We start from the raw sequence: 27939 nt of genomic DNA on the forward strand, positions 1-27939 counted from the left end.
TTCCCTTGAATGGCAAAGCATCTACTTAAACGTGAAAGAAAGAAAAAGAAAGAAAGAAAGAGAAGGAAGGGAAGGAAAAAGGGAAGGAAGAAGGAAGCAAAGAAGGAAAGGAAGTAAGGAAAGAAGGAAGAAAAGGGGGAAAGGAAGGAAGGAAGGAAAGGGAGGGAGGGAGGAAGGAAGGAAAGGTGGGACATACTCTTATCATGTGCAAGACTCTGGATTTGATCTCCAGCACTTGGAGGATAGGTGGGCAGAACCTTGCTCTAGAGCTTCCTGTCACCCGGGCGGAGGCGTCGAGAGAAACATGCAAACAGAGCCATGAAGACAGAGTCAAGGAGTTTCCAGTCTCTGGCATGGCAGGAACTTACTGCAGAGGAATATTTTGTAATCCTTGGCAGCTTGTTTTTACTCGTGCCTGTCTGCCATGGAGGGCGCTTGGACTAAGAGGCTCCACGATGCTCCGAGCTGCTTCTCCGGGATGTGCTGGGGCTTGCCCTGCTCTGAGCTGAGGCTCAGGATGTGCCCCACCCCCCCCACCCCCACCCCACCCCCACTCCACCCACCCCCACCCCCCCGGGCAGCAGACTGAGTCTATCTGCGCCAGCCAGTTTTCCAAGAGAACTTCAAAACTGTTTCTAATGAGGGACAGGGGAGGTGGAAACATTGGCTCCCTAGGGAAGTACAGTACCCAAAGGAGAGGAAGACAATAGATGAACCTCGGTCTTCTGGACTGGGTTAGATCTAGCAGTGCCTTTCACAGGGAACAGACCACCCACCCCCAGTTGCCACTTTGGCATTGATAAGGCCTGGGTCACTGTTGCCTGTCTAGCCAGCCATTTTATGCTGTTACAAGGAAACCTTCTTATGTGCTGTTACTAGGGAACTTTCTCCTGCCCTAGTTGGTTGCATATTGTTGTGTTCTATGCTCTGGTGCTCTTGGAAACCAATCACAATAGAGGTCAGTTAGAACTGCTTTGTATAGGTGGCCCTAATAAGCTTGGACCCAAGCCAACCACCAGGCAGCATTTCCTGCACCTTTGTACGAGCTTTTGTGGTTTTTGCAGGTAGACCCGGGTGGTGCTTATGTGACCTTGCCCCCCAAGTTATCAGTGATTGGTGAAGAAAGATGCCAACAGCCAATAACTGGGCAGAAGAAACATGGGCGGAGTTTAGGGTTCCCAGGCTTGGCCTCAGAGGAGAACCATGACCGGGAAATTGAAGATGGAGGGAGAAATTGCTATGGGATAAGAATCTTAAAATAATGGCCATGTGGGTTGGCTAATTGGAGTTAAGAGCATCCCAGACAAGACATGGCAAATTATATAATGGGATTATTGGCTGGCATATCGACATAATAACATAAAGGACAGATATACGCCCAGCTCTAGTGCTAATTAAGGCTTATTAGACATATAAAGGTTGTGTGTCTTTTAGCCAGGAACTAGATAGTCAAAGGTGGGGTAGAAACCCCAGATTGAGATTAAATATTTTCTACAACACTCAAACATTTGTTTTTAACCAATGAAGACCGGGTAGTCAGATGCTGGGGTGGAAGCCTGATAGATCAGAGAGGCAGAGAAAGCTCCCAGCTGACCTTCCTCCCTCAGCCAATGTCTTAGAAGGAATGCCCCTCTCTCACACCATCTCAAAAACCTTCTTCAAATTCAATGTCCCTCCCTACTACTTCCTGTGCGTCTCCTTATCCGTCCTCCTGACTCTGTTACTCTCTGTTTTTTTTTCCTTAGTAATCCTATGTTCACTTCCTGTCAGCTCGTCGCTTGTTCCACCTCTTGACCTACCTATGGGTTGACTTTTTTTGATCCTGTTTACAATATTCAAGTGGAAAGCCCTTGGATTAAGGGTGTTTGCTAAGGCTGAGCCTCACCATAACTAATAACAGTTTTCCCTGCAGTAAATAACCCAGTCCCAGGGTTCACAGTGTGATCAAATATCCTGCAACTGGGGATCACACGTATTTCAGGTCAGCCTGGAATTTGCTATGTGTCTGGGGATGACACTGAACTTGTTCTCATCCTCCTGCATCCACTCCCAAACTCTGATTGCAGATATAAATCATGCCTGGTTCTCCTCCCCTCCCTTCCCCTCCCCTCCCTTCCCCTCCCCTCCCCCTCCCCTTCTCTCCTCTCCTCTCCCCTCCCCTCCCCTCCCTTCCCCTCTTTTTTTCTCTTCTCCTCCCACCCTTCCACTCTCCCTCTTTCCTTTCCTCCTTCCCTGAGGCAGGGGGATGGAGACCCTGCCTCCAGGAAAACAAAAGCAAACAAAACAAAAACCTGGGGTCCCGTGGCGTGGTGGCAAACACTAAAATCCAAGCACTAGAGAGTCTCGGAAGCAGGAGGATCAAGAATGGAAAGCCAGAGGTTGAGGGCAGCAAAGGCTGCATGAGATTCTGCTCAAAAAATAAATAAGTAAATGTAATTAAAAAGAGAGAGAGAGAGAACAGTTGTAACTACGGCGTTGGCTGAGATTAAAAAGGCACAGGATGCGTATGTATATATAAGGAGTAAAAACTGTGGTATACACAGTGTTTAACAGACTTCCTCAGGGGTCTTATCTGCAGATGAGGGGGAGTATGAGTCTGCGCATCACCCCACTGCACAGGGACGGCTTTGGAAAACACCATACACTGTGTATCTCCATGTTCACTATATACAGACAGCCTGACAAAACAGCAGGCAGGGCACATCTCTCCTGCCCACTGCACAGGCTCAGTCTTGACACCATGCTGAGAGGAGAGCAGGGCAGGTGCTGGGCTTTGAGAGGTGGTTCAGAGAGGTCTTAGGGAATCCTGCTCCAGAAGGGAGCGTTCACACAGGCCGTCTACACTGGGCCCAGTGTCGTCTACAACATGAGTGCTGGATAGAGTGTATGATAGAGTGCATCCCAGAGTGTCAAAGAGACACCTCTGTCCACCACGGTAAATGCATTCAGGACAAAGGTCTAGTGACAAGGAAGGATGGAGTGCCGGCCACTGTCTAGGACAGAAGCTATCTTTTTGAAGGGTCCTCATAAGGTCTTATGGGTCCATGTTGCTTGTGGTGCCTGTGTGTGTGCTCATCCATGTGTGTAACGTGTTGGGGCAGCCGTTGCTACTCCCGTTTCCTTGCCGTAGGCTCAGCACACAAGTCAGAGTCAACTTGGGAAGTTCTGGCCTCTGTCTGGGGGACCAATGGAACCGGAAGTGCAGTTTGCAGTGAGAGAACCGTTGAACAGGATGGAGCCAAAGCTAATCAGCCCTGGAGGAATACAGACCCTTGTACCTGAGAGGGGGTCTCAGGTGCCCAGGTACCCAGATGGTCACTAGCTGCACAGAGCTGCTGTACAGAGCCACACACACAGCCTCCCGAATACGATAGATTACTTAGCATTTTGTCTAAATATCTTTGATCTGTAACTAGTTGGGGTTTTACTGCTGTGAACAGACAACATGGCTGAGACATTATAAGGACAACATTTAATTGGGACTGGCTTATAAGGTTCAGAGGTTCGGTCCATTATTACCAAGACAGGAGCAGGCAGGCAAGGTGCAGGAAAAGCTGAGAGTTCTACAACTTCATCTGATGGCTGCTAGCAGAATACTGGCTTCCAGGCAGCTAGGCTGAGGTTATTAAAGCCCACAGTGACACACCTACTCCAACAAGGTCACACCTCCAACCAGTGCCATTCCCTGGGCTGAGCATATATAAACCATCACCGGGACCAACTGTGATTAATTCTGATTTATGGAGGAGAAAACCGTGAGCCAATGTGAAGGAGAGATTGTATGGTTCCTTTGGAGAAACTTATCCTTTGAGACCAAGTCTTTGTAGCTCTGGCAGGCCTAGAGCTCAGTATATAGGCCAAACTGGCCTTAAACTTATAATGATTCTCCTGCCTCAGCCTCCAAAGTGCTAGAATTGCTGGCGTACCACCAAAACTCTTTGAGAAATGCTTAACCGAGGATGAGAGGTGTATATGACTTGAAGTGGTGAGTGCAGGACAAAAAGACACATTTGGGTTGGTTGTCAAGGGCCACAAATATTCCAGGACGTGGGTTGGAAAACTGAGCACAATGGAAGATTAAAGAAACAAACAAGAAACTTCAATATTAAAAATAAAAGTATGACTCGGGGCTGGAGAGATGACTCAGTGGTTAGGAGCACTGGCTGCTCTTCCAGAGGTCCTGAGTTCGATTCCCAGCACCCACATGGTGGCTCACAACCATCTGTCATGGGAACTGGTGCCCTCTTCTGGTGTGTGTGAGGACAATCACAGTGTAGTCATATACATAAAATAAATAAATAATTCTTTTTTTTTTCGGAGCTGGGGACCGAACCCAGGGCCTTGCGCTTGCTAGGCAAGCGCTCTACCACTGAGCTAAATCCCCAACCCCAATAAATAATTCTTTAAAAATAGAAGTATTCACTCAAGGCTGAAGAGATGGCCCTTCTCACTGGCTGCTCTTGGAGAAGACTCAGGTTCGATTCCTAGCATCTACATGGTGGCTCGAAGCTACAACTCCAGCTCCAGGGCTTCTGATTATGCCTTCTTCCAACCTCTGGGGGCACCATGCACACTCTCGGTGCACACTGACATGCCTTCAGGCAAAGCATCCTTCACATAGAAAACCCAAAATAAAAACAAACACCTGAGTCCCTTTCAGAAGCTATCAACTGCCCTGACAGCTCTTCGTCTGGGAGCTGGGACTCGTGAGCCCTGCTCTCCCCAGGCTGGACTGGTGATGCTTCCTTTGACCATACGCCAGCATTCTGCACTAGTGGGACTGACTCACAGATGGCCTGGAACCCCACTACCAGCTCAATGGGAGCAAAAAGGAGCCATGTTATCTACAGCCTACAACCACACTAGGGCAGAAGAGGCCAACTGGAAGGTTACTGTGAGAACGAGCATGCTTCCGACAGCTGGTGAGAACTCGAGTGGTTCTTTTTCCGCTACGTTCTTTCGGCTTCTTTGGACATGGTATCACTAGGCAGCCTAGGCTGACCTGGGACTTGCTATCTATCCCGGACTGGTCTCCAACTTCTTATCGTCTTGTTTTAGTCTCCAAATTTCTGGGGTTGCAGGCTGGTCCCACCATACCTGGCCTCTCTCTCCGCTCTGTTCTCTAGATCGCATCTCGTGCAGCAATTGCATTATTGGCCCAACCCCACAGCCCAACCCACCTGCCACCATGCAGTCGAGGTAAATACTCGATGTAGGGGTTTTTGCATCTATGAGATTGGCAGGGTTGCTTTCAAATACGGTTTCTGCCCTGGCAGACCCATCCCAGAGGGTGGCAGAGTGCGGGGGATTTAGCCCTACGTTGAATCCTAGTGGACTACTGAGCCATAAACCAAGACTGAAGAGGAAGGAACTGAGAGAGGCACCGGGCATGCGTGTTTCCCATGGGGCTTAGCAGTTCTCTGGGTTGCCCAGAGGGCAAAAGGTCCTGCCAGGGACAGATTGTGATAACTGCAGTTTAAAACGCGAGAGGAAAAAGGAGGGACAAGGCGCACTTCCTGAAGTGAGCTACAATGAACATTGGTAACCTTATTTATGCTGGGTGGGGAAAATTATTTGTTTTGTTTTGTTTTTTTTTCCTGGCTGGTTGGAAACTCAGACTCACCAGAAAGGAAAAAAAAAATATTTCACGTTGCTTTAGCAAAATTCAAATAGACTCTACATTCCACCGGAATAATCTAGAATGTATGTGTTAACTCTACTCTATTGCAGACCACAGTCCCGGACAGGCCAGCCTCCCTCCATAACAGATTTAGAGAAAACAAAACAAAACAAAACAAAACAAAACAAAACAAAAAAAACAAAAACTACTTCATCTGTACCTTAGGCTTGTCATCAAAGGGAATAGCATTAACATGAACTTTATGAAATATTAAAATTGCTGGATCAATTCAGTCAGGCCCTTTCCCCCAATACCACACTTGCTTTACCTGTCCCTGTGGAGAACCCACAGAGACATCCAGGTTTCCTTTGTTTACAGGAACTCCCCTTTGCTCAGCAAGGCTCTTCATAAGCTGTCTCTCCTCTGTCACCTGACACAACTGTGTGCTTCACCTCTAAATTCTAGACCAGGCTATTGACCTGTGGATACCAGATACTGGGACAGTTTTTTTTTTTTTTTTTGGTTTTGCAACATAAAAACAATCCAAAGCCAGTAGGACACATTTTTATTCTTACATCCCATTTCCCACTCTTGTTTATGAAGCCTATCCTAATGGCCTCCCTCCAACCCTCTGAAGCTGACTCTGCTAATGGCCTCCCTAAGGGATCCTCTACTCATGGCATGGGTAATGTGATCCCAGCTCAAAGTAAAGTCCAATGGATGAGTCCCGTCAATTGCTGCAGCTTCACCCACTGCCCATGACTGGTTGGAGTGACCATCAGCTGGAGAAGAAGAGGATCTGCACAGTAGCCCTCAGCCCACTCGCTCCTTGTCCTGTCGCAGACAGGCATGGCTGCACCTGCTGGCTTTGCTTAGAACCTGTTTATCAGCCTGGGAAGCAGGTGGGAAGCTGGCGGTCAAGAATAACTACAGGACAGAACTAGCTAACCCCAATAGCCACCAATTTCTGCACTCACCTGTAGACTTAGATTTCTCAAAACCTACTTTAATAGGCGTTCTCAAATGCTTCAACAGCCCCCCTTCTAGCCCACCATCCCAAGGCAAGGGAGAAAAGGAGGTAAATAGGACAAGGGGATCTGGATCTGTTTAGAAGCAATGCTTTGGGGGCAATTCCAACTTCTGTCTGTCAAGGTGCCAACCGTCCAGTTCAAAAGTGTCACCAAATGCAAATCAGCAACTGTGTCCTGATCCAGCAGAAACCGCCAGGCCTCCGCCAAATTGGCATGAGTCAGCAGGACCAGGACCAGGAGTTCTCTGCCGTGCCTCTCTCAACAAAGTGAAAATGTGAGACCAATGAAGAGCCACACAGCTGGCTATGCAAGCCTCCACCCCCATCACTGTCCGTCGAGTCTTATTTATACTCTCTCCAAACACAGGTCTTGCCTCAGCGAAACAACACACGAGTCTGCCTCAGATGACACAACCAGAAACTTTCACTCCACACACCACAAGGGAAGACAATGTGTTTCTCATTGAGCTAGAGTTTTCTGCTAAATGACACCAAGTATGCCACAAGTTCCTAACCTGAGCTAACCAGACTCAAGAGGTCAGAAATAGAAGTCCACAAGCATTGCACGTTAACAGCAACTTAGTGTTCCCATCCATTATGACTGTAGACAGCAAGCCTTACAAAATGAGTGACTCCATGGTCCACAGAGCGTCACAGACAGATCGCAAGGACACTTCCTCCTAACGTTTCGGTTGTCTCAAGGCTCACACGCAGTGTTTGCTCTCGCTGTGGAGAATGCCTTCTGTTTCATTATATACACAAACCGAGTCTCCTCCTTTAAGCTCTTTGGCCATCTAGCATCTCCGTCCCTGTACCTAGCCATACCTGCACAACTCTTGGTCACCCAGCATATCCTCAGTAAATGTTTGCTGACCTTACTTTGCCTCTGGGAAATGATGTGGAAGAGGGTGGCTGTCTCTCGTGACACCCATCAGCAAAGTCCACAGACGTTCTAGCTTTCTTTAATCTGATTTACCGTCTCCAGGGCCTTATCAGTTACCGCAGCTCGAGATGAGTTGTAAGTTGAACTAAAGTTCAATGCTTGCCATTATGCTTGTAGATGGAGGAGGATAAGATGGGGAGGGAAACAAAGGAAGGAATCTCCATTCAGGGAGGCAAGGAGCACTCATCCATTTACCCTTCTCTGTTTCAGGTATGTGCTGGTGGGATCAGGGTACCCAGGCCTGGGTCAGACTCCATCCATTTTTTTTTTCTTTTTTTCGGAGCTGGGGACCGAACCCAGGGCCTTGCGCTTGCTAGGTAAGTGCTCTACCACTGAGCTAAATCCCCAGCCCCGACTCCATCCATTTTTAAATGCCGGGGAATCCTAGAAGACGCTGAGCATCAAGCAGAGGAAAGGGAGCTTTTCCTGTCTGGGCTCCGTTCATCCACCATGACAGTGAAGCCACCACTAAGTGAGGGCAGGCTACCTCACTTCACCTTCACCATAGCCTGTGAAAACACGATTGCACTCCAGGTTTACAGGAAAGGAAACCCTTATCTGCTACGCAAACCAAAAAGTTCCTTGACAGGATTAGAACCAGAAAAGCAGTCAGCGTCACATCTGTCAGATCGGAAGAAAACTCCATTTCTCCACACAATTCTGGCAGAAAGACAAAAACCCAGCATTCCCTGGGAACTTGTGGGGCTAGATCTCTAAGAAAAGGAGCCATTTCTCTTATTCCTGGAAGAAGGGACAAATGGCTGTCAGTGGCGCCTATGCTGACCTCCAGGCTCCCTCAGCATCCCAAGCACCTGTTGCATGCGTCAGAGTCCATCCTGGCCCTTCTCAGCTTGTCCCCAAAGTTCTCCAGGTCATGGGCTCCCCACTCTACCAGCTACTCACTCTGCTCACAGCCCTGTCTCCCTGGTCTTCACCTCTCATTCTCTCTTTCTCTGCTCCACTCTTCCCTCCTGACCAAGTCCAGTCTGCTGGTCATGCTCAGTCTACTATCTCTCTGCTCTAGACTGTTCCAGTTGCCTCTGTGTCTGTCTGTCTGCCTGCCTGCCTGTTTGTCTGCCTAATTGCCTGACTCTCTCTGTCTTTCTCTGTCTCTGTCTCTGTCTCTGTCTCTGTCTCTCTGTCTCTGTCTTTCTCTGTCTCTGTCTCTGTCTCTGTCTCTCTGTCTCTGTCTCTCTGTCTCTCTCTGTCTCTCTCTGTCTCTCTCTCTCTCTCTCTCTCTCTCTCTCTCTCTCTCTCTCTCTCTCATATTACAACAAAATTCTTCCCTGTAACCATACCACAGAGCTGTTTATACAATGTCTTCTTTTATAACCTGTTCCCATAACTATACTAAGTCCTTCCTCATGGGTAAGTGGATAAAGCATACTCAAAACTGAAAATGTAGTAATCATTTTAAAAGATTTATTTAAATAAACGTGTATGAATCTTCTCCATGCTTGTACTTATGTGCACCACACGCACGCCTGGCGCTCTTGGAGGCTAGAGGAGGGCATCAGGTCTGCTGGACCTGGAGTTAAGGTGGTTGCGATTTGCTACCTATTTGTGAGTGCTGGGATTTGAACCCAGGTCCTCAGGAAGATCACCAGAGCTCTTAATGGCTCAGCTGTCATTCCAGTCCTGTGAAAATCTAAATCTTAAAGTGAGGCTCCCCAGCGTCTGCTCTGATGCCTTTTTCTATCAGTTTACTGATTGTGTAGACTTTGGCTCTGGTTAACTTTGCTGTCAAACCTTCAATTATTGTCACCTTTTCTTTTATAAAATTTAAGATAAATAAAATTAATTATCTAAAACTAAAAAAAAATGAGATAAAATAAATCGAAGAAAGCGGGACTACTACTACAGTTCTTGTTGTTCCCAACAGCATCCTTAAGGTTACCTCCTTTGGGGAGCATCCTTCAGATTGTGTTTGCCTAATTGTTTCTTTATGATTTGACTCAAGCAAAACAATTTTAAACAGGCCTATGGGTGGTTCCCCCTTTTAAAAGAAAAGACACTGCTAGTTTTTGTTCAGGATCCTTTTAGGAATGCCCAGAGTTCCAACAATATGCACCACTCTTGGGGACTTTCTTCTCTCTCTCTCTCTCTCTCTCTCTCTCTCTCTCTCTCTCTCTCTCTCTCTTTCATTATCTTCTTTAGTTCCCTTTCTTCCTTCCTTCTTCTCCCTCTACCCCTTCCCTCCCCTCTCCCTTACCCCCCTTCACTGCTTCTTGTCCAAATTAGAGAAGCCTTTAATTCTCCAGCTCTTAACAGCCCTGTACCATGCAGACATCACCTGAATCCAGCCCTGCAGCTGGACTTACAAGTGCCAGGACACCGCTGTGGGCAGAGGCAGTGAGGGGCTGACAAATGCCTGTTCTATCATCACAACAGAGTACAGGGCTGTCCAGGGACCTTCAGAGGCTCTGTGGCTCTGCCTCTTTTCTATTCTCAGTTCTTACCCTGGAAAGGCTAAGAAGAGTGGAACGAACCAGGCCAGGCACTCTGCAGGTGATTGCATGGACACGGGAGAATCCAAACGGTCTTTCACGCGAACTGACCAGTCCCCGATCAGACCAATACCATGAAATAATATGACCGTGACACAATTTCAGAGTGTCAGACAGAATTGCGAAGGAGGCAATATCATGCTTTGAGGCCTTCAAGTCTTCCCTCAGGATCCTCGAAATTATCCGCCCTTAAACTCCAAGAGCTCGAAATTGCTGCTGTCTGAACTCTTCATTTCTTTGTTCGTTCCAAAGACTAAATGGCCAATAGCCAGTGGGCAGTGCCCAGCTCAGACGGTTTACCTCTGCCCTGTGGGAACAGTACGTGAGTTTGTGTGGATAGACCCAAAATAACGTATTTGTTCAATAAACATTTATTGAAGCCCAGTAGAACAAAACCTTAGGGGAAAGTGAGGTTTATACAGAAGCGTGCAGGAGGTTTCACACAAAGGAGTTGAAGCAGGGCACAGAACACTGACATTAGTGAGACACCGACTGTCCTGCATGGCATTAATAAATTTATTTCAACCTATCAGTCTCAGCTTACCAGAACGTTATTAATCACTTCAAGATGTGCTGTTCATTATGCAAAGAACCAACCATCGGAAGCACTGGGGAGATGTAGCCCTGGTTCATTTACCTGAACTTACAATTAGGCAGTCATTATGGACTGACTGTGTGTACGTGAAGCATTAGGCAGCCGTTCTGGACTGACTGTGTGTATTCTCTCCAAACCACTAAGTTAGAACCCGAACCCCTCATGCGATGATATTTGGACAAGGGGCCTTGGGGAGGTAATTAACCTCAGATGAGATCATAAGAGTTTTCACGATGAGATTAGCACCTTTCTAAGAAGAAACCAGCGAGCTCATTTTCACCTCCCTGAATGCTCACAAAGAAACTCTGAGTACAAGGCACAATGGTGCTTGTCTGGAAGCCAAGAAAAGAAAAACCTCAGAAAGAAGCCCGTTTTCCTGTACCTTCATCTTGGACAGCCTTCAGAGCTGTGAGGAATGGATTGGTTACTGTTACACTCCTTGTTGTGTTACCGCAGACCGGATTAACTAATGCACTAACAAGGCAAAAATAATAGGTATGGTATATCAAATCCCGTGACGTAGGCTTTGGTTTTGTTTTTAAAGAGGAGCTTCAGTATTGAGGGGAAACGGGGATATATATAGTCCACTCAGCCCTGACCACGTGCTACACATTGGCTCGTTTGGGGGTTTGTAGCTGGGCATATTTATTTTCAACGAAAAGAAAAGTATGGAGACTGTTTTCCGAGTCCTCGTGTGCATCGTCCGGACTTTCAAAATGTTGGCAGCTTTCCACATGTAGGTTTCAAATAAAGTGCGAGCGTCTCTCAGAGCCGAAGGGCTCTGTCCCCTACCGCACACCTCGCCGCACAAGCTTCCTGGGCTGACACCATCCCTGTGAAATTCCCCAGCGCCGAGTGAAAACACTGGTGGCTTGTTTTCTCACACAAACATTCATTTTATTTTATGACTCAACCAACTTTGTTGATCCGTTCTGTGGCCGAGGGACAAGTGAGCTCTTTTCTAGCTTTCAAACCTTTGCAAATAGCTCCGCTAAGGCCTTCCTGTGCGTGTCTTGGAGCAACTAAAGGGACTCATTTCCATCAAGAATAGACTTGAGCTTGAAGGCACACACGCTGGCCGCGCGTCAGTGTGTGACGCCGAATGGGCGTTGCCGGGGCGTTTGACCGGTTGCTGATCATTTGCGCTGAGACTCAGCATTGCACACTCTCTGTTGGCATCTTCCCTTGTTGCTGTGTACCTGACAGAAGCAACGAAGAGAGGAAAGGTTCGCTTGTGGTTTGAGGGGGACACAGCCCTACGGCGGGGAACTGTGGTGAGAACTTGCAACTTGCTTGTTACATCTTGGTCCACCGGAAAGCAAAGACACTTGGGCCAGAAGTGAGGCCGAGTTATGGCGCTGAATGTTCACCCCGCTGTGACCCATTTCTCCAGCCAGGCCTCACCTCTTAATACCACCACGTTCCAAAACACACTGGGTAGGGACCAAGTGTTCACACGGGAGCCTGTGAGGGAATTCAACACTCGACCCAGAAAGTATTAATTAATCTTTGGGTGGATATGTAAAAATACCTCATTTGGCTTTAATTCTCTGATAAAATGGTTCCACGACATCCACATAGGAACAGCTATTTAAGATTCCTTTAGTGATGTGTCTGCTGAGGTCTTTTGCCCACTTTCGTTTTGTGTCAGTTTCTAATTCACTCCTCTATAAGACTTTACGTAAACTGGGTGTAAGAGCCTCCTTGTCGTGCATAGTCTCTCCCTCTCCGTGGTTTGTTCTCTTGGCGTGTCTTTTATGAGCAAAAGTTCCAGCTTCCAGGTGGCTAACCAGTTTGGTCACTCTTTCTTTTTTTTCTTTCTTTTTTTTTTTTTTTTTTTTTTTTGGTTCTTTTTTTCGGAGCTGGCGGGGTGGGATGGCACACGTCTGTCGTCTCAGGGCTTGGGAGGTGGAGGCAGAAAGGTTGTCAGTTCAAGGCCAGCCTGAACTGAGCACAAACAAGCAAAGAAACCATGAAGTCTAAAGATACGCTTGGCCCTCTGCATTTTTGTCTAGGTCTTCACTGATTGACTTTTTGAATTTCATTTACAGTTCGCACACTTGGTTGTGTCTGTAGAGTAAGACAGAGCAAGATAGAGTTAGTTTGCCCAAGCTTTGCTGTTTCCCATATGGATGTCTTGTTGCTCTCACTTATTGAAGTAACCGCTTGTCCCTCCCCCCTCATCTTTCCAGTCTTATTTATCAGAATCAAGTGTCCATTCAAATATGTGCCTGTGTTGCTCCTGTTCTCTTCCTTGGGTTATTTTGTCATCCTCGTCCTTGGGCCTATAGAGTACACCTGAGGTAGAAGCCCTAGGAACGCGTACATCTGGTTCATTCTCAGTTACAGGACTGAGACGTTCTGTGATTGTCTGCCAGACACGATCCTCACAATATCCATAGAACACTGACTGCTCTTTGCCACTTTGGATTTCTGACATGGCCGGCTTTACCAACAGTGTCTTCTCAGGCATGATGGGCTGTATCTTTGAATTATGAAGCAAAATGTGTCCCTCTTGGGTCCTTTGAATGGGAGCAGCACCCACAGGCTTACATGTCTGAATATGTGGCCATTCGTTGGTGGAACTGTTCGGGAAGAGTTAGGAGGTGTGGCTTTGTAGGAAGAACTGTCTCTGAAGGTGGGCTTTGAGATTTCAAAGGCCCATGCCAGCCCCCATGGCTCTCCCCATGGATAAGATGTAAGCTCTCACCAGTAGGCCTACCTGCTGTTGCCACGTCCCCAGCCATGGTGGCAGTGAATTCCTATCTCCCTGAAGCTGTGAGCCTCAGATCAACTCTTCTTTCTACACATTGCCTTGGTCATGGTGGATCCTTTTGTCTTTTGTTTTAATCACAGCAGTAGAAAAGTAACTAACACACTCCTGAAGTTTCTCTTGCCATGTATCCTGTCACCGCAGTGAGGAAAGGAACTCATATAGAAAACCTGTGTACAGTAGAGCTGTTGCTGTGATAAGCCTAACCATGTTGTTCTCGGGGCCTTGGGACGGGCTTGTGGGAGGAATGTGGAAGAGCTTGGAGCTGCAGGCTAGAGAGGCCCTTAAGACGTGATGAGCAGAATCTAGTGGGCCATTTTGCTGGGCGTATGAAACACCAGAATGTTGAGAACTGGGGACAATTAGAGGTCTCGTCAGGAACTAGGCTCGAGGCTACTAATGTGATGTTCTGTCAAGAAGTCTGCCTTTAGTTTGTCCATGTCCTGAGTACCCAAGTGAGGCTGAATCGAAAAGTAATGAGATGATTCCTTTGGTAGAGAATTTTTTTTAAGATTAAAAAATTTTATTTATCTATGCACGTATATGTATGTGCAGGCATGTTTATGCATGTGGAGAGAGAGAGAGACTGTGTGAGACTGAGGGAGGCTAAAGAGGCATTGGAGCCCCAGGAGCTGGAATTAGATGAGGTCGTGAGCCAACTGACACAGCGCTGGGATGGAACCCAGGTCCTCTGAAAGAGCAGCAAGTGCGGTTACCTGTGGAGACGCCATCTCTCCAGCATTGATGCAGGATGCTTAAGACAGAAAAACTGTCCACAAAATTGCTCCTTGGCCTCCACACTTGTGCTGTGACACACACACACAAACGTCTCCCACAATAATAGCAGGGGAAAGGAGCACCCACAGTAGCAATACATTTGAACTTTTCAAGTTATGGGTAAGAAGAATACACAGGAATCTGTAAGCACTAATGGGATTTGCCCCATGAAGAGAAACATCGGGGCTGGGGATTTAGCTCAGTGGTAGAGCGCTTACCTAGGAAGCGCAAGGCCCTGGGTTCGGTCCCCAGCTCCGAAAAAAAGAACCAAAAAAAAAAAAAAAAAAAAAAAAAAGAGAGAAACATCATTCTTTGTCCCGATACAACAGGAAAAGTGACCTGAAGGGTAAGTCCGTCGGAAGCTCTAACTTGTAACAAAGCAAGCTTTTTTTTTTTTTGGAAGGAGAGATCCTGAACTGGTCAAATAGTCAAAGGCAGTGTTCCCTCAGCACAGAGCTAGGGTGGCTCAGGGTCAGGCTACCTTCTGAGCTGGCAGCAGGACCTTGCAGCCTTGCACATGTGCTGCTCTCTCACAGGCGTGAAATATGCAAGAATGTGGGACTGGCACCTAGGCTCCAGAAAAGCTGCTCAGGCCAGGCACGTAGCAGGGTCAGATTCCCTGCAAGGAAGCCTTGAGAGGCCTTTGTGTGAGGCTATGAAGGAGAAGCCCAAGGAGCAGAATGTTGGGGATGCTGGAACTGTGGCGTGTCCAACAAGGAAAGCTTCACACATGGAGTAAAACGTGGGCAGCAGCGTCCCATGCACTTGGGTCTCAAACTGAATGAGAAGGAGAAAGTAAGTTGAGTACCAGCCTCTCGGGCCTCTTCTTAACTGAGGATACAATGTAACACATGCTTCACGCTCTGGCCGCCATGACTTCTCTGCTGTGACGGACTGCACTCTCAAAACTGGGCCCAAACCCCCTTAAATTGCTCTTGTCATTGAATATGTTTTCAACCAGGAAAGTTACCAATACGGTCAGCAAGGGGAAGAAAGGAGAGAGAGAGAGAGAGAGAGAGAGAGAGAGAGAGAGAGAGAGAGAGAGAGAGAGAGAGAGAGAAAGGAAGGAAAGTTTTACACAGCATAGTGTCATAACCCCATGTATGAAATCACATGTAGTTTGCCTCTTGCGTTTCATGCCTATTCACGCCACAGTCCCTCCCCTGCAACCTGGAAGTGAGGTGCATCGCATAAGAGCAAGAATGACAGAAGCCCAAAGTGACAGAAGCTACCTTAAGCACCCGTCTGTCACAACTCGGGTGGGATTTATCTGATAGTAACTGCAGGGTGTGCCAAGACCAGTCTGTCTGCAAGAGTCCCCCAGGCCTTTAGTGCCAGACTGGACCAGCTGAAGCATCCAATCTTGTGGGCTGAGACACTACCAGATTCTGGGGTTCTCCAGTGTGCAAGCAGCCATTGTTGGACTACCCAGTTAATGTAGTGAACTGAATAAATGCCCTGCTCTATGACGTATATTTATTCCACCAGTTCTGTTCCTCTAGGGAGCCTGGCCAGTACAAATGACTAATTAATGCTTCTTCTTATAATACCTATATAGGTATCATCATTTCTGTTCCCACACCAGAAGGCAGGTTCCATGAGGTAGGAGACTTACCCTTTATTTTCTATTGTATACTATGGACATGGTTGAGAGCCTGGAGATGCTCTGTAAGTAACTGTGCTTTTGTTTTTGTTTTGCTTTCTGATGGTTTGTGTCAGGGTATTGAAGTAAAAATTTCTGGTTTCTTTAGAGAATCAGTCTCGTCCTGTGATGTCTTTCTGGAAACTGTCTTATGAGAGGTTGTCTCTGTTGAAGCAGACACGTGGGGTGATGTTTTGCTGAGAACAGGCTGGTGGTGTTTTTTCTGGAAGCTGCCTGAAAAAGAGGGCATGTGATGTTTTGGTGGAGCAGACACCTGAGAGGGCACAGGATGCTGGGAAAGGGTATAAATAGAGCCCAACAGTGGACAGCGCTGTGTGGTATTGGTTCGCCTTGCCACTCTTTGCTGGTGGTTGTTTGCTGTGACTTCATAGAGAGAAATGCACCACAGGACTTCTCGTGATGTCCCAGCAGCTTCTTGCTACTGCCACAGACTTGGGCCCGTTGGCAGAGCCTCTTGATTTCTCTGGATGGAACTGCTGCCGCCGATTCTATAAATGGTGTCTGTGAGTGGATCCAGCTGCCGCTGCCGACCGTGTGAACTGGACTGTTGACTCCTGACAACACGTATTGGATTTGCTCCAAAAAAACTATTTCTAAATAGGTCCACATCCTCCTTTGGCCTAATACCTTCCCTTTCCACTACCTCTGGTGGGCCGTGGACTAGAAGGGACGTTAAAGCACTTAAGTACACTTATTAATGTAGGTCTTGAGAATTTCAAGCCTTACATGTAAGTAAGGCTGACCTTCAATTTGCTATGTAGTCAACAATGACCCTGAACTCCTGCCACTCTGGGATTACAGGCGTGTACCATCGCTTCTTGATGTGAGTAATTCTTAAAGGAGCGACTGTTACCAAAGACACGGTAGAGGTCATCCGGTTTCATTACAACTTGAAAAAGAGACCAGGCTGCTATATGTCTACTGGGTGTGTACAGGAACCGTGGTTTATTTCTTAACGATTTATTGCTCAGCCCGTTCCGCTTCCCTCTGTGCAGAGATGAAAGTTTAACACTGTCAGCTGACAGCACGGAGATGATAGGCTACTGTGCAGAAGGTGTTGCTGCCGGTTTCGCCAAGTGAAACGACACCGCCTTTGTAATCTGCTCACTTATCATCCAGAGTAAATGTCAACAGTGAGCAGAAGTTTCAAAACATGAGTTGTTATAATCAATAAGGAGGAGGAGTACTGACCAAGTGAGTCATTGTCCTGCCCCCAGGAAACAATGACCTGAATTGTCTGCGGATGGAAAGGTAAATGGTAAGAATTCAGTTTGAAAGGAAAAAAAGAACCAACACACACACACACACACACACACACACACACACACACGCACGCACGCGCAAACACATGCCCATGCATACACACATGCACACACAGACATATACACATACATACACACACAGACACACACATACATACACACACATGCACACACATGCACACACACACATGCATGCACAAACACATGCCCATACATACACACTCAGACACACACACACATGCACACACAGACATATACGCATACGTACACACACAGACACACACACACATGCACATACATACACACACATGCACACACACACATGCATGCACAAACACATGCCCATACATACACACACAGACACCCACATACATACACACACACACATACATTGAGCCCAATGAGAGATTAGTAACAATAGTCATTAATGATATAGAATAGTCTTAGAAGGAAACCCTCAGTTTGCTCCCTTTGTGACTGGTGTGGGATGGAGCCCACTTTGCTGACCAGCCCTTTTCGATAAGTTCTTTACCCAACCACAGCCCCAGCAGTGCCTATGACCTACCATGCTTTGTAAAGAAACTCTGTGTTAGCAAGAGGATCTGCAGAGAGAGTGCACCTCAGAGAAGACGCTCCAGTCACTCTGCTCCAGCTCTCCCCTGCTTCCCAACGTCTCCTCTTTCACTGTCCTGTTTAGAACTCTGCTTTGCTGAAATGATTTGAGTAAAAGAGAGTTCCTAGGTCCATGAACTCTGTTTGTCTATCTTGTTTTCCTGTTCTCTCTCTCTCTCTCTCTCTCTCTCTCTCTCTCTCTCTCTCCCCCACTCGCTCTCTTCAGGTGTATTTTTTTGTAGATAGGCATTCTTCTGAGACTGGGTGTATGCTTGTAATTCCACCACTCAAGAGGCTGAGGCAGGAGGATTAACATGAGTTTGAAACCTGCTGAGCGTGCATAACGGGTTTGAAGTTATCCTAGGCTATATAACAAGAAACTGCCTCAAAAATTAAAAAGTTAAAAATATCATTACAGGAATCTATAACCAGAGACTGTGTGCTAATCAGCATAGCTGATATGAGGATGACCCACGTTAAGCAATTGCCCCAAGGCCTTGCCGGAAAATGGGATAAATACCTTTAGCAAGTCAGCAAACCGTGCACACAGAGGACAGCTGCAGGGCCATCGTACTACATGGGTGAAGAGAGGATGGCTGGTGGCTTGTGAGGTACGTGGCATTTATGATGTCTACATGAGATTTGCCTTTTGAATCCTTGGTTTATTTGCACAAATAGTCTTTCGATACCAAGTTATTATAAAGGTTACGGTAATCTCAGTAAACAGACATCTTGCCGAGCAGGGGAAAGGTTGGTCAGGCAGGTAATGCAATAGGTGTTCCACTGTGGACTCCTCTCTTATAGTAATGCCTTGGGAGCTTGGGAGCTCAATCTGCATCCTCTGTGAAGTCCTTCAGCTGTGGCAGGCCAGGAAGATGGCACTCTTGGAGGTTCCAGACGGTCCTTCAGGGTCTCTGGCCAGTGGCTAGCACTGACAGGTGGGCATGTAAGAATTCAGCAATAGTGTTGGTGAGGCCAGAGTTACAGGGTCTCCAAGTCCCTTTGCCGATGGGGATCACTGCAGAGGCTTGAGTTGCTGTTCCTGGATTACGGTAGTGGGAAACTAGTGTTGCTCCCAGTTCCCAAGTTTTGTATTAGTTTTAGTTTCGTGCTATCATGTCTCACAGCTTAGGGCTGGTTGGCTAAAATGTCAATGTCACCTTGGGGTTGGTTCATATTGGAGCAAGCATTACGTTGTCCGTGTCATACAAAGTGGTTTCACTTGCTTTCCTAAGAATGGAGACTTTGATGTTTGACCCTTCTGGAAGCCTACCTGAGCTGCTATCAAAATATCCTGGTGCCTGCCTCTTCCTCATGGAGGCCCTAGTTAGTCTAAGTGTGTGGTTGAACACAGGGAGGTTCTGTACCTGTTTGCTAAAGGAAGTTTATAGGCTTGGCCGAAACTGTCCTAAGACTAGCTTTAGGCCTAGTAACGAACTACCCAGGGTCGAAAGATTATAGAAAGAAATGGAGTCTCAACCCTCTCTTGCTATTAGATATGTATCAGTATTTGGAGCAGGAACTTGATTGTTACTGAGCAGTCAGAAAACTGACTTTTGACCTAACAAATTTTGAAAATACACTTTAAAAAATACTCTCCAGTTGTTGTTCATACAGTCATATGCTTTTTTTTTTTTTTAATAAGGACAGCATTTAATTGGGACTAGCTTACAGGTTTAGAGGTTCAGTCCATTATTATCAAGGCAGAATCCAGGCAGCAATGGTGCAGGAGGAGCTGAGAGTTCTACATCTTCATCTGAAGGCTGCGAGCAGAATACTCAGTCATATGCTTTCTTAAAATTTTTTTTATTTATTTATTTATTTATTTATTTATTTATTTATTTATTTATTATAAATACATTGTAGCTGTTTTCAGACACACCAGTAGAGGGCATCAGATCTCATTACAGATGGTTGTGAGCCACCAGGTGGTTGCTGGGAATTGAACTCACGACCTCAGGAAGAACAGTCAGTGCTCTTAACCACTGAGCCATCTCTCCAGCCCCAGTCAAGTTCAAGGGTCACAATGCTCTGTGCTCCAAGGAACTCCAGATCTGGGCAGTCCTTAGTCATCTTCTTTCTCAATATAAGTCTTTGCCTTTATCTGCGTCATTTGTCTGGTCAAATACCTGTCTCTAGCCGACATCACTTGTTTCCTCATTGCTCTGCTTTGCAAACTTGCTCACGGCCTCAGGGGGCCTCTCTAGCTCACTGCACTTCCTGGTCTTTCCTCTGCCAGTCTGTGTTTTGTTGCTAGTGATGTTTCCGAACGAGAGGGCTTCCCTCGGTCCCCTTTGTCCTTTTCCATGTTTCTCGCTTTGCTGGACCTTTCTTGGTCAAGAAGGTCATCCTTTGGTCTAGATCTTGGGCTGCTCTCCCTCTATCTCGATGATATTTCTGAAGACTGCCCACTTCCTTCTGGCTTCTCCTTCTCTCTGTACTTTCTACTGTCTTCACATGTTTCCCTCCTTGCTTTCCTGAGCTCTCCTTTTGCCTTTCTTTTCTTTCTCACTGTATCGGTCGTGATCATTCCGTTGTCTCTTTCTTGTCCTCTTGAGGAATATTTCTCCCTTTTCCTTCTCTATCCTGTCTTTCTCCCTGTTCTCGTCCTTTCAGTTCATCGTTGTGCCCATGCCTCTTCCAGAAGTGATCTTTATGACTGGCCTCTCTGTGTCTATGAGAACTCTTTTCTTCCTGGTGGCGGCAGTCCTTGTGACAGTTCTCATGGTCTCCGGACTGCCTGTCCTGGTGCTGACCTCCCTTTTGCTCAGGTCCTCTTGACTGGGAACCTCGTGAGCGGTGCTTGGTACTGAGCCCCCTTTCCTCACTGGATGATCGTGAGTGGGTGCGATTCTTGTGATGCTTGAGGTGTTTCACGGAGGCACCGGTGTCTTCGTCCCCTCTGGATTTTACTTTATACCATCCTCAGAGCTCTTAACAAAATCACTGTCAGCGTCTGGGTTTTCCTCCACTTCCTCCCTTCCATCCGGGTAACCCCTGAGCCTCTCTTCTTTTATCATAGCCCTGGCTTCATGAAAGCTGGATGTAGAAACTGCTTCCTCACCAACTGCTTGGTTTAATAGATGTTGATGAAATCCACTGAGACCTTTCTGCTTGGTCACATCCAAATGTGCTTTGAGGGCTGCTGCCCTCTCTTCTCTTCCCTCCTCCTCAGCTCTCCAAGGTTTGTTTTTTTTTGTTTGTTTGTTTTGTTTTGTTTTTGTTTCTTATATAAGCAGATGTCACAAATGTCTCTTTATCATCGAATTCTCCCCTTTCCACCTCTCGTTCTCTCTGTATTTTCATCTCCATTCTCCCTGTTCCTTTTTCCTGATCTTGACTGCTTTCAGTAAGTTGTGACTATATTTGGGCTTTCGATCTTCTCCCCAAAGTTTGGGATTACTTTCTTCCTCTTCCCCCCTGCATTTCGTCATAAATGCTGTCATACTCATACACAGTGGAATCTCCTGCAAGAGCTCTCTGAATCTCCAGTTTGGTCTGTCTCATGCCTGCTTCTTATCAGCTTCTCTCTGAAGGCTTTTGCTCACGGAAGTCTCATCTTCCCATCAGAATCATTCCCAAATACCAATGGTTTTTGAAAAACTCGGTGCAACGGCTGTGTTTTCTTTGGTGAAATTAAGTCCATAATGCCTGCCCGGAATCGCCATCTTATTCCCACCTCCACTGGACATGGTCGACATGGGGCATGTCTTATTTTTATTACTTTTGTTAAAGAAGAAAGACACATAGGTCCTAGTGGTTAGTGGAGAGTGTCAGAAGAGTGTCCTACAAATTCATCTAGTTATTGATTTTGAAAATCTGGATTTCTTAGTGGCTTTCAAAATGATGGATTTCAGGTTCTAGGTTAATAACTGTATTATGATGATGGTTGTGGTGGTGTGAATGAGAACGGCTCCCATAAGTTCATAGATTTGAATGCTTGGTCACCGGGGAGTGGAACTAATTAAAAGGATCAGGAGGTGGGGACTTGTTGGATATTGTGTCACTGGGGTTGTGTTTAGAGATTTCCAGAAGCCCATTCCAAATCCAGAGTCTCTCTCTCTCTCTCTCTCTCTCTCTCTCTCTCTCTCTCTCTCTCTCTCTCTCTGTCTCTCTCTCTCTCTCTCTGCTACCTACAGATTCAGATGTAGAACTCACCAAGACTTCTCCAGCAGTGTGTCTTCCCGAGAGCCACCATGCTTCTTGCTACCTGAGGACTGAACCTCTGAAGCTCTAAGTCAGACCCCATTAAATGCTTTCTTTTGTAAGAGTCGTCATGGTCGGGGTTGTGGATTTAGCTCAGTGGTAGAGCGCTTGCCTAGGAAGCGCAAGGCCCCGGGGTCGGTCCCCAGCTCCGAAAAAAAGAACCAAAAAAAAAAAAAAAAAAAAAAAAGAGTCGTCATGGTCATGGTGTCTCTTCACAGCAACAGAGCCCTCACTAAAACAATGGCATATTTTAGAATGGATACAAGAGCCTTGGCATGTTTAGCAAAATTCTACCATGAGCTGGATCTCTAGTCCCTCAGTTCCTTTCGGTTTTAAGACTGGTTTGTTTTTATTACATATACATGTAAGTGCTTTCCTGAGTCTAGTGTACCATGTACATGCCTGGGGCCCCTAGAGGCCAAGAGTACACCAGATCCCCTAGAACTGAACTTACAGGCAGTGGTGAGTCAGGTGCCAGGAACTCACCCTGGCTCCTCTCCTACTGAGATGTCTCTCCAGTCCCAGTTCCTTTTTTCATTCAGAGATAAGATCTCACTAAGTTGCTGGGGCTGGCTATGAACTCACAACCTTCCTGCCTTGAGCTCAGTAGCTTGGATTACAGGTATGTATCAAGAAACCCAGCAGTTATGGCTGCTTAGTAAAAAAAAGTGTTCTCTCTGTTAACAGCCAGTGAGAGGCAGAGCTAGAGGATCTAGGCCAATGAACTGCTGTGGTTTTAGCAGAGAGGCCATTGGTTCCTTCAGCAAAGGCGGGTCTTAGAGGAACTACGGAAAGGAGCATCCTTGAGAGATGCGCTCCTCCAGGTAAAGACACCTGGAGTGTGCGGAATGTCCTCTTTCACATTTGGCTTGGGCTGAGGAAGTGTCCTTCCTAGAAAATAAATGATGGCTTCCTAGAAAAGATCAAGTTTCTGGGAGCTAAATGTGGCAGGGAAATTCTTTACATTGTTACAAAAAACAAAACAAAACAAAACAAAACAAAACAAAACCAAAAACCCCCAAAACAAACAAACAAACAAACAAAACCCCAAACACCTAAGGCATCCGCCACCTACGGCTTTGAAGGTTTGGTCTGATACTACTATGTATTCAAATACTAAATACTGGTCCCCCAAAATCTGGTTGCCCTGTACCCCCTCCAGAGGATCCTCGGGGGACAAGAGTCTAGAGCATACCAGCCTTTGTTGTGCGAACTTTGCCCCCAAGTTATCCCTGATTGGCTAAAGATGCTGCAGCCAGGGCTGGGCAGAAGAGACAGGGGTGGAAGGGGTGGAGGTGGTGTTGGTTGGGAGGGTGAGGGGGTGAGGGAATGGGGAGTGGGGGGATAGGATGGGGGTGGGTATGGAGAGGGTGTGGAGAGGGTGTGAGGAGGGGGGTGGATGGGTGTGGGGAGGGGGTGGGGTGGGATAGGTGTGGGGTGGGGATGGGGTGGGCTGGAGTGGGGAGGGGTGGGGTGGAGGTGGGATGGGGTGGGGTGGGTGCGGTGAGGGGGTGGAGTGGGGTGGGATGGGGGTGGCAAAGGGGTGAGGGGGGTGAGGTGGGGGTGGGATGGGGCGTGGGTAGGATGGGTGTAAGTGGCAGGCGCGGGGAGGGGGGGGGTTTAAGAGCGTAGGTTCCGGGCTTGGAGTTTCAGGTAGCAACCGTGTGATACAGCGGGAGAGAGGAAGGAAGAAGGAAGTTGCCCTGGATAGGTGGATCGTGAGTGTATGGCTGTGAGGGCCGGGCCTGTTGGAGTAAGAGCAGCCAAGGTGGAACCTGGCAAGTGCTGTCTCCGGGTTACTGACAGGGAAGTAGACAAAATAGCATAGAGGGTTGATATCTGCCCAGCTCTAGTGCTTTTAAGCTTATTACAAATTTAAAGTGGTTTTTTTGGGGGGGTCTTTTCTTTGGAATCTATATGATCTAAGTGGGTGGAAAACACCAAAATAATATTTCCCACAACAGGGCTTAACTGAATTTCTCTTTTTAGTCTTTTATTCTGATCATTATCAATCATATATTGATTTCCATATATTGAATCAAGCCCAGGTAAGGATTGAGGAAAGTATTCATGCAGAGGGTTTGTATTTTTATTCTGAGTGAGCTCTAAAATACAAAAAGCAAAACAAAACAAAACAAAACTGTTTTCTTTGTTCTCATACTCCTGCCCTCAGTGTCCAGCTCAGCCTGCCCCACCACATCTGTCCACACCACATCTATCCCACCACATCTGTCCACACCACATCTGCCCCACCACATCTGTCCACACCACATCAACACCGCTACATCTGTCCACATCTGTCCACACCACATCTGCCCCACCACATCTATCCAGGGTCTGGCGTGCGAGCAGGGAAGGCTGCCCCAAGCAGGCCTTCTTTTCAGTTGGAAATGTTGGGAGTCAGATGGATTGGCACAAGGCAAACGTAATTGTGTTAACGTCAAAAATGGAAAATATCATGCATGTTAAATTCTATAACCTGTCATGAAGGAAATGATTTGCTTGGCTCTAATTATATTCTGGATCTGTTTACTGTTGCTTGGAATAAAGACGGTGCCTGTTGGCTTTATGATTCAATGCCTTTATTGAACCATAACAATTTTAGGTCGCGGAATTCTACTACTCTACGTATGTTAGTGAAAATGTATGTGGTATTCTCCTCTACACTGTGGAATCTTCATCAGTGTTCAGTTCAGCCTTCCTAACTCTAAAGACGAAGATATTGGTGCTGACAAAATTGAACACTTATTCACGGTAACCCCATCAGATTGCAGTGCAGATATACTTAGGATCCCAGTGCCCACCAATGAGCATTGCCCTGATCACACATTGGAGAAGTGATATCTATAGGCGGCCATCATCATGGGGAGAATTTTAAATTTGTTGAGAAAAACTAGAGTATCTGCCGTTTCTGCCTTCATTAAGTGTTTGATTTTAAATAGGACTGTATTCCGATCGTAATTATTTATCAGTTACTTTACCTTCTTGCGCTGACTCAAGATAGTCTGTGTTTAAACTTCAGTTTAAATGCAGCATTTTCATGCTTCTGGTTCACCAGAGAAGACACGGGAGAGCAGGGATCAAAGGAATTTTAGTGATCATTTACTCTCAGCCTCCAACTTTACAGAGGAAGCCAGGACCAGAAGTACACTGGAGGCTCCTGAGTTTGAGGACAGCCTAGGTTGCACAGTGAGCTTCCATGGCAAAAAGAGGGGGGGAGGGGGAGAGAGAGAGAGAGAGAAGAAGGAAGGACAGAAAGAAGAAAAGAAAAAAACGAAGAAAGCAGCATCAGGAAAAATGACCACTTGGCCAAGATGGCTGCTTAATCTGTTAGCAGCAAAGAATTTAGAACTGAGGTCTCCAGGCCTAGCGAGCTTCGCCACACTGTCTCCAACATTCCTGCATGCTGCATCTTTTAATGCTTGACTCTTTTTTCCTTTTGAGTGAATATAGCTGGTTTTAGTTTTTGTGAGTCAAGGTGAAGTTTCCTAGGGTCCCTAACCCTAAATGTTTCCCATTCTCTCACGTCTTGAGCAGATTTGAGTGGAACTAAAAGGAGACTTCAGGGGAATCACTGAATTGAGAGGTAGGTTAGGGAGAGAGTCAACCTAAGCAGTCGGAAGAGGTTGTAGGTCACCATGGAGATGATGTAACATCTGAGGCACTGAGGAGGACCCACGTGAAATGATTTCAACAGCATCCTTTGGGCCCTGGGTCATTGGACCAGCGTAAGTATTTCTTGTTCAGTAACAAACTGCATATACTTACAGCCTGATTACAGTATGCAATATAGGAATTACAGAAGAGCATTATTTTCTACCCAGTCCCCGAACAGGCCACAGCAAAGATAAACACAGAGGCACACACATTAAAGATCTAGTCGTTAAGTCACAGCTAAGGTAACGTATCTGACCTTCCCAGAAACCAGAGTTTGAAATTACGGTCAAATCTCCCAATTGGCCTAACAACTAAGATACCTTGGTTTTAATTTTTACACAAAAGAAGTGGCTTGGAATAACCTGCTATTGATTGATCCTTTAAAGAAAACTGTCCTGATTCTCTGTCCCTACCAGATAAGGGAAATAAGCCTCTTTCTTCTCTTGAGCCCATCAGAACACTTAATGCATTTTATCGAGTATGTACTGTCCACGCTGCCACTGAAAATCAGATCTTTAAAAGACATTGTAAGCTGGGCACAGTGGCAATGCCTTTGATCCTATCCCTGAGGAGGCAGAAGGCAGGTGGCCAGCCTGGTCTACGCAGTGCGTTTCAGGACAGCCCCAGTTACAGAGTAAGACCCTCTCTCAAAAGAACAAACAAGCAAGCGAACCAACCAGCAACAACAACAAAAGAGAAATGATGATTTTATCCTCTGACAACAGCCACGCTGAGAATTTGGAAGTGTTGTTGGGGTCTGTGAATCTCTGAAGAACGATAAATCACTTTGCAAATGCAAAGAGCGTATATATTCCTGCATGCAGGGGCCTAATTCCACCGAGACAGGACACTGACTGAATTAGCAGATTCAGTCTTAAAGCAAAAAGAGGAACATCAGGGAGGGGTAGGTGAGCCATATCTTGATTGGTGGGTTCTATCTCTGAGGATCTGGGTGATACTATGATTCACACTTGCTTCATGCTAAGAAGGGGTAGCTCTTGACCTCTTGGCTGCAAGCTTGGCTAACTGTCCTTTCGCAAGGTAAGCTTCTTGATGTAAGCCTGCAGTCGTTCCAGTAACTGACTTGCCCAGTTCTGAGAAGTAGAAACGCAGGCCTGGTCTCCTGAGCTACTAGTTGCAGCCTGTTAAGGGGTGAGCCTCACTCAAGCCAACTCACTCCTTTCGGTGTTTGCTGTAGTGGACTTTTCTGATACCGGTGCCGTTCTGCTAATCTGGGCATTTCTCAGCAGCTTTACTGATGGCAGCACCACCCTGGTCAAGGCCCAGTGACATGCACAGAATACAAACGTCTGTGCAAACGTGGCACCCGTTTCTTTCCACTTTCCATCCTTACCTGTAGAAGTCTGGTTCTTCCTCCCAGACCCGTGCTCTCAGAAATAAGACTCAGATTCAAAATATATTTACAAATACCTGGGCCATACAGCAAGATGCTTCTCTGGCTAGATCATAACTTAAAATAACCCGGTTGTTTCGACCTCCATTCTGCCCCATGGCTGGTTACCTGTGCTCAGGTACCCTGGGTTCAACTTGTCACATCTTTCCAGGTGTGTCTCTGTGCCTGGCTCTATCCCAGAATTGTTTCTGCCTCCCGGATGTCCCACCTTCTATTCTACCCCTTCCTATATGCCACAGGTTTTTTTAATTGACAGGTGACACATCCAAACAATGCACAAGACATTCTCTCTACACCTACCAGCCAACATCTAGGCTGGTTCACCGTACAGAAGAACGGCAGAGGGTAAACGTTGCAGACTTTGTCTCAGACAGACCCAATCCTACTCTCAATGTGTTTCTCTCTCTCTCTCTCTCTCTCTCCTCCCCTTTCTTTGTGTGAATGTGTGTGTGTGTGTGTGTGTGTGTGTGTGTGTGTGTCCAGAGTGTGTGAATGAGTGCACACACACGTGGGCATGTGTTTGTGGAGGTCAGACATTGACATCAGGTATCTTCCTTAATCATCACCCACCTCATTTTGAGACAGGGCCTCTCATTGAACCTGGAACTCACCCATCCAGCTACGATGGCCAGACAACAACCTCCGGGCATCCTCCTGTCTCTGCCTCCCCAGCACAGGCATTGCAGATGCATGCAAAAGAAACTCAAAAGTCATAGGTCATAAAGGATTTACTAATACTCTTCCTTAGAAGATATCAAATTACACAAAGTAAAACTTAGCTAAGGAAATGCTGCCCCCACGTACCCGGAAGATAAGTAACGAGCTAACCAGGCCTGTTAAAGATAAGGATAATTATGATGTAAACGTCTGCTAAGCAGAA

At 46.6% G+C, this 27939-nt stretch overlaps 1 long non-coding RNA gene and 1 pseudogene across 1 annotated transcript in view; both read right to left on the reverse strand.

The window, feature by feature from the left end:
- Positions 1 to 9574: 9574 nt before the first annotated feature.
- LOC134483830 (uncharacterized) overlaps positions 9575 to 27939 on the reverse strand; it is a 39496-nt gene continuing 21131 nt past the window's right edge. Inside the window, exons 3-5 of the long non-coding RNA XR_010060904.1 lie at positions 21941 to 22100; positions 15861 to 17145; positions 9575 to 12765 (exon numbers count right to left, since the gene is read on the reverse strand). This is a non-coding gene — a long non-coding RNA (uncharacterized LOC134483830). The remainder of the gene's footprint in view (positions 12766 to 15860; positions 17146 to 21940; positions 22101 to 27939) is intronic.
- Nsrp1-ps1 (nuclear speckle splicing regulatory protein 1, pseudogene 1) lies at positions 19556 to 21878 on the reverse strand (annotated as a pseudogene).

This window comes from Rattus norvegicus, chromosome 20, assembly GCF_036323735.1.
Source record: "Rattus norvegicus strain BN/NHsdMcwi chromosome 20, GRCr8, whole genome shotgun sequence".
Taxonomy (NCBI): domain Eukaryota; kingdom Metazoa; phylum Chordata; class Mammalia; order Rodentia; family Muridae; genus Rattus; species Rattus norvegicus.